This window comes from Myotis lucifugus, unplaced genomic scaffold (assembly GCF_000147115.1).
Source record: "Myotis lucifugus unplaced genomic scaffold, Myoluc2.0 scaffold_21, whole genome shotgun sequence".
NCBI classification, from domain to species: domain Eukaryota; kingdom Metazoa; phylum Chordata; class Mammalia; order Chiroptera; family Vespertilionidae; genus Myotis; species Myotis lucifugus.
In genome coordinates this window covers 818,684-828,582 of record NW_005871069.1, presented here as the reverse complement: position 1 = coordinate 828,582, position 9,899 = coordinate 818,684, and the positions used below count along the sequence as shown (strand labels likewise).

General features: G+C 42.9%; 1 protein-coding gene across 1 annotated transcript in view; it reads left to right on the top strand.

Annotated features, from left to right (window-relative positions):
- Positions 1-9,778: 9,778 nt before the first annotated feature.
- Positions 9,779-9,899, top strand: part of LOC102426147 (serpin B6) — a 24,559-nt gene continuing 24,438 nt past the window's right edge. The window contains exon 1 of the mRNA XM_006085706.3: positions 9,779-9,878. The gene's annotated coding sequence lies outside the window, so the exon portion shown is untranslated. The remainder of the gene's footprint in view (positions 9,879-9,899) is intronic.

Here is a 9,899-nt window from a genome sequence, read left to right as displayed (position 1 = left end):
ATTGCATTTGCTAGAGCCTTTTAGAGAGGCCAAGGAGGATAAACCTCCTCCCCTTGCACACTCCGCTCCTAAAGAGGAGCAAAAAGAAAAACTGGAGGAATGACCTTCATGGACCCCTCCACCTCCATATCCTAATCCTGAAATGTTCAATTCGCTGATTAATTTCATGATCTGATTAGCTCAAGAGTGAAAACAGAATTGTGGGATGCCTGAACCCAGGAAGTACACACACAAGCAGGTCTCCTCTAACCAGGTCACAGGGCCAACCCTGAGGAGACGGCTCCCCACCTAGCTCAGTCCTGCCTTCCTAACTCTAAGTGGGCTGAGGCTGACCACTCACATTGTGCCTTTAGCAAAGGACATGCCTCCAGCTGTGCCTGAGGGAACTCTAACAGGATTCCTGCAGGCTTGCAAAGAGCAAATCTCAAGGTGGGTCCTATGATGCAAAGGTTCCCACAATTTTGAAAACATTTTTTCCCTCTTAACATGTTTCTACCATAAATGCTTATACAGGTCATGCTCCATTTAAGACTCATAAACTAAGTCAACAAAAATGTACTGACTCCAGCCATGGGCCTGGCCCTGGCACCAAGCTGAAGATGTGATCTCTGTATGAGGTGACACACAGTCTGATGAGACCAAAAGTGCACAGAGGTATCTTTAAGGGTTCACAGCCACGCTCCAAACTTTCCAACAACATCCTGGTCAGACTCTTAACTTCCGTGTTAGCTTTCAGTTCAATCTTCTGTGTTCCCTACTAGACTGTAAGCCTTAGCACGGCCCACTTCTCCTTCACTATTTTTGTATGAGTACCATCAACAAGTGGTGAAACAGATTTGCTGAGTGACAGAGAGGCTTCGTGGTGAGATGTGAATATCAAAAAATATTATAGCTCTCCAATTAAAGAAAGATGATAACAGCATTTTACTTTTTGTTTGTATTTTTTTGTTTTGTATAGTTTTGTTTTTAAATTTTATTTTTCAATTACAGTTTACATTGGATATTGTTTTGTATCACTTTCAAGTGTGCAGCATGGTGAGAAACAGCATTTTAGATCTGGATCCTGATGGTAACTTAGGAGAACAGAAAACAAAGAAGGTCCTCTGGGAATGGACTGGGATAGGTCTGCAGAGTGGGGTGTGTGTGTGTGTGTGTGTGTGTGTGTGCGCGCGCGCGCGTGTGTGTGTGTTGTGTGTGTGTGCATGTGTGTGTCTGTGTGTGCGCGCGTGTCTGTGTGTGCGCGTGTGTGTCTGTGTGTGTGGGCGCGCGCGCGTGTGTGTGCGTGCGTGTGTGTGTGCATGTGTGTGTCTGTGTGTGCGCGCGTGTCTGTGTGTGCGCGTGTGTGTCTGTGTGTGTGTGTCTGTGTGTGTGTGTGCGCGTGTGTGTGTGTGAAAGGGAAGCATTAGGGAGAACACATAGGCCTTAAAATGTAAGCTGGGATCACATAAGGAAGCGCCTGTACCCAATACTCTAAAACCCACTTGTAATTTTTCTAAACACAATTACTTGCTTTCAGATACAAAGTGTTTGGCAATTGTCTCCCATTCTGCACTCACCTCACATTCCCAAACATTTTACCTTCTCTAGAAGAAAGAGGAAGGAGAAAGGAGAGAAGCCAAACAACGAAGAAAGGTGACAGATGGTTTCCTGTATCCCCAATATTTTCCAATATTAAAATATCAGGCTGATGTTAAACATTAATATTAAATAACCAGAACGATTTTTAAATTCCCAGTGCTTATCCTGGGAGACCCAACCAGCAAAAAGACCCAGAATCATCCCCAATGCGGTGTAAACCCAGAGCGGGCAGCCTCCATGGGGTGGCAACCGCAGTAGTGATGAGGAGGATGTACTGAGTCTTCCAGAAGAGCGCCTGGCACTGACAACCAGTCAGATGGCCAGGATCACGCCATCAGTTCATTCACCTCACAAAACATCACCCTGCATAGTAAGTAGTAGAATGGTTTTGGATTTCACTTATGGAAGGGCTTTTCTGGACCGAAGAATTTTGTAGAAGCGACACAAATTTAAAACCTTGGTTTCAGCCCTACCTGGTTTTGCTCATTGTATAGAGCTTCGGCCTGTGGACCAGAAAGTCCCGAGTTAAATTCAGGTCCAGGGCATGTACCTCAGTTGCAGTCTTTTCCTTGGCCCGGGCCCTGGTCAGGGTGTGTGCTTCTCACACATCAATGTTTCTCTCAGTCTTTCACTCTCTCTAAATGAAAAATGGAAAAATATCCTCAAGTGAGGGAGGATTAACAAAACAAAACAAAAACACCTTGGTTTCACAAACAGATTTTACTTGGAAAGGCTATTCTGTCAGTGGTGAGGATTTATGAGACAGAGGGAAGGACCAGGCTGGACTTGGAGAGACCAGTTAAGAAGCGGTTAAAGTGGAGAAGATATGGTGAGACTCCAAACCCAGACAATAGCAGGATAACTCAGACGAGGGGCAAAGTTAAGAACCTTGAGAGGGAACCAGCCCAACATCCAGAGAGGAGACCGTGGAGGACCCAGGAGGGCTGATCTTCTGCCTCTGCATCACCATGCAAAATGGGGGAGTCACTGGGCAGAGGCAGGTTAGGGTGCAGCGAATGGACATATTGGGACTCACACCAGGGAGAAATATTTCAGAAACAATGAAAAGCAACATGATTATGAAGCATATTAAAATTCAAAAGTATAAAACTGTATTTGTAAGCCCATTTTTAAGGCAGGAGAGTTATAATTCACTGTGTGCCCTTCTGTAGTTTCCCTTTTATTTTATTTTCATCAATGTGTTAATACTACTTAGTGAAAGGAAATGCCACTTTTGTTCTCCAAGGTGTTTGTCAGCACATCTGAGAACACTACATGCCATGTTTGTTCACTTCCTTGAGAAGAGACTGGAACCTTGGTGAACAACCCACCTGTGCTTACAGAAAGTGCCTGTTAACAAAAAACAACACCCCCAACTTTGAACAATGCATTCTAATACCCTGGAGTGACCTCCAAACAAACGCCTGATTGAAAATTATGTGGGTTCCATATAAAAAAGGAGTTTGATTTAATCCTAGCCCAGGGTTTATCAACCGCAGCCCTGTTGACATTGGGTCAGATGGCCCTTCATTGAGGGGCTGTCCTGTGATTGTAGCATGATCAGCAGCATCCCCATCCCCAGCCACCACCCACCAGATGCCAGTAGCACTTCCTCAGTTAGGACAACCACAAATGTGTTAGGAGGTGTCCCAATGCCCCCAGCTGAGAACCAATGTAAGAGATTTGTGTATGCTAAAAGGCATGATATGTTAATATGCGGCAGACTAAAGTAATTCTTTGGGATTTAATCTAACATAGCCACAAGAAATACAAGAAAGAGCAGAAGTAACAATCAAAGTGTTTCACCAGCAATTTTACATGTTTCCAGACCAGATAGTGATTTAAATGTCAAGTCAGAATGAGAATTAAGCTTGTTCCTTCTTGTATCTCCTTCCTCCTCCCCTCCACCCCCAGCCTATGGCTCCCACTTCCTGTGAGCTAGAAGAAAGAACCAGGGGAACCCCAACTGGGGTCCATGGATGCACCTCAGTGTAACATCCATACTCTCCCTGGTATTACTTGTGAAATACTGTGCATATGGCAATGTCTGGGACACTTTTGCCAGATTATCAAAGAAATCAAAGACACAAGGAGCCTAAGACTACTTCCCCCCAGTATTACCCACTACCTCGTCTGTCCATTTGTCATACATGGCTCATTTGGGAACAATCATTGCATGTTCCTGCTAAATGTTACATGTTCAGAAAGTAAAAGTGCTCATCTGTGTTCTATTCTTCTTTCACTATGCATAATCTCACACTAAAACAATCCACTTTATAAGAAGTTAATTTTATAGCTGCACTTCAGTTTTACATAGAGTTTTAGCAAAAAAAAACTTAAAACAAATTTGAAATGCTTTGACTTTTTGTGAAATAGTGTTATAGTTTTATCTTACTTATCAAAGATGCAATTTTGCCATAATATAGTGTTGCTTTTGTCTAGAGAAAATAACCTTATCACTTGATTTCTCTCATGAACACTATGGGAAATTCCCTGGCCTACAAGGTCACCTTTCTACCCATGTCAGTCCTTTCTTCATCACTACGGTGCCCCTTGTGCCACATAAGGGCCACATTGACTTCCATCAGCTGGTGTGAAGGTGTGAAAAGATCAGGTCTATGGAATAAGTGGGAAAAAAAACATATTCCATTGTTCTTCCTATGTGACAGCTGCCATAGCTGGGCCACCTGAGCAGTACTGTTTCCTTTTGTTCCCATGAAGACCATGGCCAGGGCAGAGGACATGCTCAGGGTCAAGAAAAACACATTTCCTGCTACACAAGCAAGTCTGTGGTCTAAAGGATCATCAGGGAAAGTCTGGATCTAAAGCTCAACACAGAAGCACATCAACCAAGCCCTCCTTCAGTCACCTAGGTGTCAGTGCCCCATCAGTACACACTGGATACGACAGCAGAATAATAGCTCCACAAAGATGTCCACATCCTAATCCCCGGAACCTGAGACTGTGACGTGGCCGAAAAAGACTTTACAAATGAGATGAAGTTTAGGCTCTTGATTTAGAGAGGCTATCCTGGACTATCTGGGTGGACTCAATGGAATCATATGGCTTTTATAAGACAGAAGCAGGAGGGTCAACATCAGAGAAAAAGGTGGGAGGACAGAAGCAAAGGTCAGAGTAGTGCAGGGCCACAAGCCAAGGATTTCATGTGGCCTCTAAAATTGATAAAATCAAGGAAATGGATTTCCCCCCAGAGCCTCCAGATAGAACCAGCCCTCCTTCTTGTTCCTGGACTCCTGACACCCAGAATTGTAAGATCAAAGACCTCGACTGTTTTCAGCCACTAAGTTAGTGGTAATTTGTTATAGAAGCAATAGGAAACTAATACATTGATTTATTCACAAAGCAGCCAATTCTATCTGCCTGTGATCATGAACACTGACCCTGAGCAACAAGATCAGGGCAGGCTCCCAGACACCCTCCAGGACCTGCCTGCTGCACCTCTCTGTGCCAGGCACTGCTTGCCGCAATTCATATACATTCCCTCATTTAAGCCTCATCACAACATGCTGGGGTCAGAACAGTTACTACCTCACTTTAGGATCACTGAGCTTATTCCAGATCCAACAGGCAGTTGTCATTGATGAAGTCAGGACTAGAACTGGCAGTGTTATTCCAGAGCCTGAAGCCTTACATAAAACCCCCCTATTGCTGCTGGTTCTCCCTACATGTTGTGTGCCTAATACACAGTGGAACGTCAGTTCTCCAATTTAATTCATTCTAGTTTGAGAAGCAATTTGTTTGAAAACCAAATCATTTTTTCCCATTAGAGACAATGTAAATTGAATTAATCTGTTCCAGACCCCCAAATGATTTCATTTAAACCTTTTTCACACACAGTACATATCTAAAGTACTATTTAATCTATAAATAAACACTTCTTTTCTTAAATTTATGAAACCAAACTTTACTAGCCTTAAAGGAATCACTTTCAGCACTGATTCCAGGGTGTCTTTCAGGAAGTCAGAATGCAGCATCTTCGCTTTTTCACATATCACTGCATCTGAAATGCTGTGAGCAGCTAACTGCTTTTCGTTTATACAAATCAACCATTTTTCTTCCTCTTCAATTGCTTGTGATCATTGTTTCATGAGCCCTTTCACACCCTTAACAACATTGATGGCCTCTTCATGTCTTAAAATTTTGTTAATCTTCAATTTTGCCACCAAGAAAAGCAATGTGTATATATATATATATATAGAGAGAGAGAGAGAGAGAGATAGCACAGTTTCCTGAGATGTTGACAACTTGAGGGTTAGCCATAAACTGACTCATACTTGAGCATTCTCTCTTTGGTCTCCTGAAAGACACTTTTTGTCATGTTGAAGTATCAGCATAAAAGGCTTGTTGGGTCAAGAACTAAAGTTTTGCTTGAACAACTGAGATATTTTTTTCTGTGAACAACTTGTTTGAAAACTGAATTGTTCAAGATTGGAGTTGTTCAAGAACCAAAGTTTGACTGTAAGTTTTAAATCATGTTCTATGAATAAAGAATATAATTCTCTATAAATAAACATTACATTTTGGTCACCATGTCATGTGAAAATAGCTGGCAGATCTCACCAAATCAGGAGGGTTGGTTTGAGATAGTCTGACCTAAAATAGGGGCTACATGGAAAAGAAAAAATTTCTTTTTGAATCAGGGGGACTCCAAAGAAATTCACCAACTGAGACTTAGCTGGAGAGCCATCGAGAGGGCCTATGGCACAGACAGAAAACACACAGCTGGAATCTACTGTCATCCAGTGGATACTGGGCACCAAAGGCGCTGCTCTGGGTCCAGCCTCGCCTCTCTCGTGGCTGCTATAAAATGCATCCCCCCAGGAAAGGAGCAGCAGATCCATCCACATGCACCCTGGAAAGTAGGAAAAGAGAAGAAAAGATGACCCTCAAAGAAGGCTTATTTCTGAATGAAAACTTTTATAGGTCACCATTGCTTCTTAAAATTTTAGCAAATTATTATAAGTTTAGCATTGTTTTATTTCTTTTAAACCTTATTTAATAAAACTATGGTTATTTTATTGGCTGGGCTAATGCCAAGTAAAAAATTTAAGTTTATTACTAAACTTCTGTTTCCCAGAGTCACTTTGCTATTACAATTGAGGTCATTTTGGGAAAGAAAAGACAAATCATCTATAATTGCATAACTCTGGAAGCTATTTTTCTCTATTATTTTATCCTTTCTTATATGCATGTCTGTTTTTAGCTCAAAGAATTTAAAAGCGCATAATAAATATATATACCAGTTTGGGAAATTAGAAAATAAGCAAAACAAAGTTACTGGAAACTCCACCCAAAGATAAGAGTCATCATGCACAGCTCCTTTGTTTACTGTGGCAATACAGACATAACATGGAATTAAACACTTAAGTGTACAGTTTGAAACACTATGCATTAAGTATCTTCACATTGTTGTTCTACTGTGGGACCATCCATCCACAGAACGCTTTTCACCTTGCAAAACTGAAACTCTGTGTCATTAAACAGTGAGGCCCATCTCCTTTCCCCAGCTTCTGGCAGAGACTTTCTGTCTCTGAATTTGCCTACCCTAGGAACCTGATATACATAGAATCATCCAGTGTTTACCCTTTTGTAACAGACTTATTTCACTTAGAAAAATATCCTCAAGTTTCATCCATGAAGAGCATATGTCAAAAATTCCTTCTTTTTTAAGGTGGAACAATGTTCCATTGTATGTATAAATCATTTTGTTCATTCATTCATCCATCCATGGACAATGAGTTGCTTCTACCTCTTGGCTATTGTGAATAATGCTGCTATGGCCCTAGCCAGTGTGGCTCAGTTGGTTGAGCATCATCCCATGCACCAAGATGTTGTCAGTTGAATTCTAGGTCCGGGCACATTCCTAGGTTTCAGGCTTGATTCCCAGTAGGGAGCCTGCAGGAGGCAGCCAATCAATGATTCTTTCTCATCATTGATATTTTTGTCTCTGTCTCCCTCTTCCTTCTCCCTGAAATCAATAAAAAAAATATATAAAGTCAAATCAACCTAATCAATTAAATAAAACACCAAAGGGAAACAAGCTGTGAGGCTGTAAAGGAAGTATTGTCTAAAACTCCTGCTCTGGGACATCCAAATTATAAACTTCCCTCCTTCCTTTTCACACATGAAAGTAAAGGAAATGCTTTAGGAGTTCTAATTCAGAAACATGGAGATCATCATAGACCTATGGGATATTATAGTCAGCAACTACATTCAGTAGGAAAAGGCTCCATCCCTGTAAAAGGGTGGTCTCTACTACAGCTATATTACATAAACAGACTGAAGATGTTTTCATGGGCTCTCCTTTAACTATTTATGTTCTGCATTCTGTCGAATCTTCACTGAACTCTCATCACACTCAACACTCAACAATGGACAATGATCAAATCCCAGGACATTCTAAAGTTACCACCATGAAAGCAAAAGGAAATCATTTTGCAAATGCTGCAGCTAAGCAGGCAGCACTGAACAGTCAAGTTATCCAAACCTAAGAAAGTTTTTTACTTTCGTTAAATAAAAAAAAGACGATCTTTTCCATTTTCAATAGACAGCTATGAAAAAATACTATGGAACAAAAAGGGGGCACCTTTGACCCAGACAGACAGATATGCCTTAGAACCAATCAGAAATCTATTTTACCTCTAGAGTCCCAATTCCCTGTACTTCAACTTGTATATGAACTAACACATTGGGATCCTGAAAGATGATCTCATGGAGTAAACAATATTACTGGACGCCTTCTCCTACAGTAGCTCATAAAGTGCACAACAGATGTTCTAACTGTCCAAAATGTAACCCAGAAAGCCACTCCATGGATCCCAAGGACATTTCCTACTTCCTTTAGGTCCGTTTGAGATATGGCAACTGGATTTTATCCCAATGCCACCATTTCATGAATACAAATATATATATATTAGTGATGATTTGTATGTTTTCTCCCAGTTAAGGCATTCCCTGCTGGGGAACAACAGCCTTAAGGGTTGGTAAATTGCTATAAGTAAAAATAATTCCCAATGGGGAATTCCCTCTGAATTACATAGTGACTGAGAGACCAGTTTCCCTGGGCAAATAATAAAACCCATGTGTACATTTGGGCTACACTACAGCCTTTCCCTTGTGCTCGTCATCCCCAGTGTTCTGGACTGGGGTAACGTAGCTAAAAGTATAATCAAAATTCAAGTAGCCAAAATTTCAGAAGCTTTTAATCTCCCCTGGGTGAGCTTCTTTGGAATTCTGCCGACTACATCAAGTAAATGTCAAAGTAAGAAACATTCAAACCTGTGAAGAATTTCTGTCAGCCAAACTGTCAACAATTGCCTGGAAGCAAAATCTCAAGGGACTGAAACAATGGTCCAGAGAATGGCCGTGTTGCCCCTTATTTTATACATTACAATCAAAAGAGAAGACTCGACTTGGTTACATGAAATTCAAGGTAAAGATTAACCTTTGTCAGGGAAGATACAGGCCGAGGACATGACTACCCACCATATAAAGTTTTCATTTCAGACCATTCTTTGTGGTGATTTTAGGTTTCTGAGTTTGAACGGCCACCAGACAGGCCTCCCCTGAGGGTGTCAGTCTAGTATGTGGCTCCTTTTTGTCCCCAGCAGCTTAACCAGATCAAACCAAATTTAATTTCAAACTATAGGAGCCCCAAAATAATGAGACTCAAGGACAAGCCAGGATTTCATAGCATTTGTATAATATTTCCGTCCCCTGGAAGCTAATTCACAGGCCAGAGGAGTGTGGGAGTCCTTGAATGCACAGCATCGGGTGGGGTTTGCTCCTTTTAAACTTGTTCTGCGCGGTCAAAACTTAGTCTGTGTAGGAGGAGCCGGCACTTTTCTGGTCACCGAGAGCATAACTGAGTTTCTGCAAAGCCACACCACGCTGGTGGGTCTCGCACTGTGGTCTCCCGATTGAAATCCCCGGGAGAGCCGGGCCTTGGTTTGATTATTGTCTCTGGTGGCTCAGCGGGCGAGGTGACCACAACCAGCGCAGGAAGGGCACGCGCCCCTCCCGCAGCAGCCCCTCCGGCAGGGGGAGCGCGTGCGCAGCCGCCAGCCCCGGGCGGCTGGGTGCGGCTCCCGGGCACCTGCGCTCATTCTGCCCCCCCTCCCTGCCGCCCGGACCGGGAGGGGGCCGCGGGCTTCGCGCTGACTCGCTGCCGACTCCGCCCCCTCCCGCCGCCGCCGCTATTTGAGGCCGAGGGCGTCCGCTTCCTGCAGCTGCTCGCTCCCCAGGCGCCGACACTCCGGTCCGAGAACCCCGGGAGGCCGGTGAGCGGAGTCGGGGAGGGC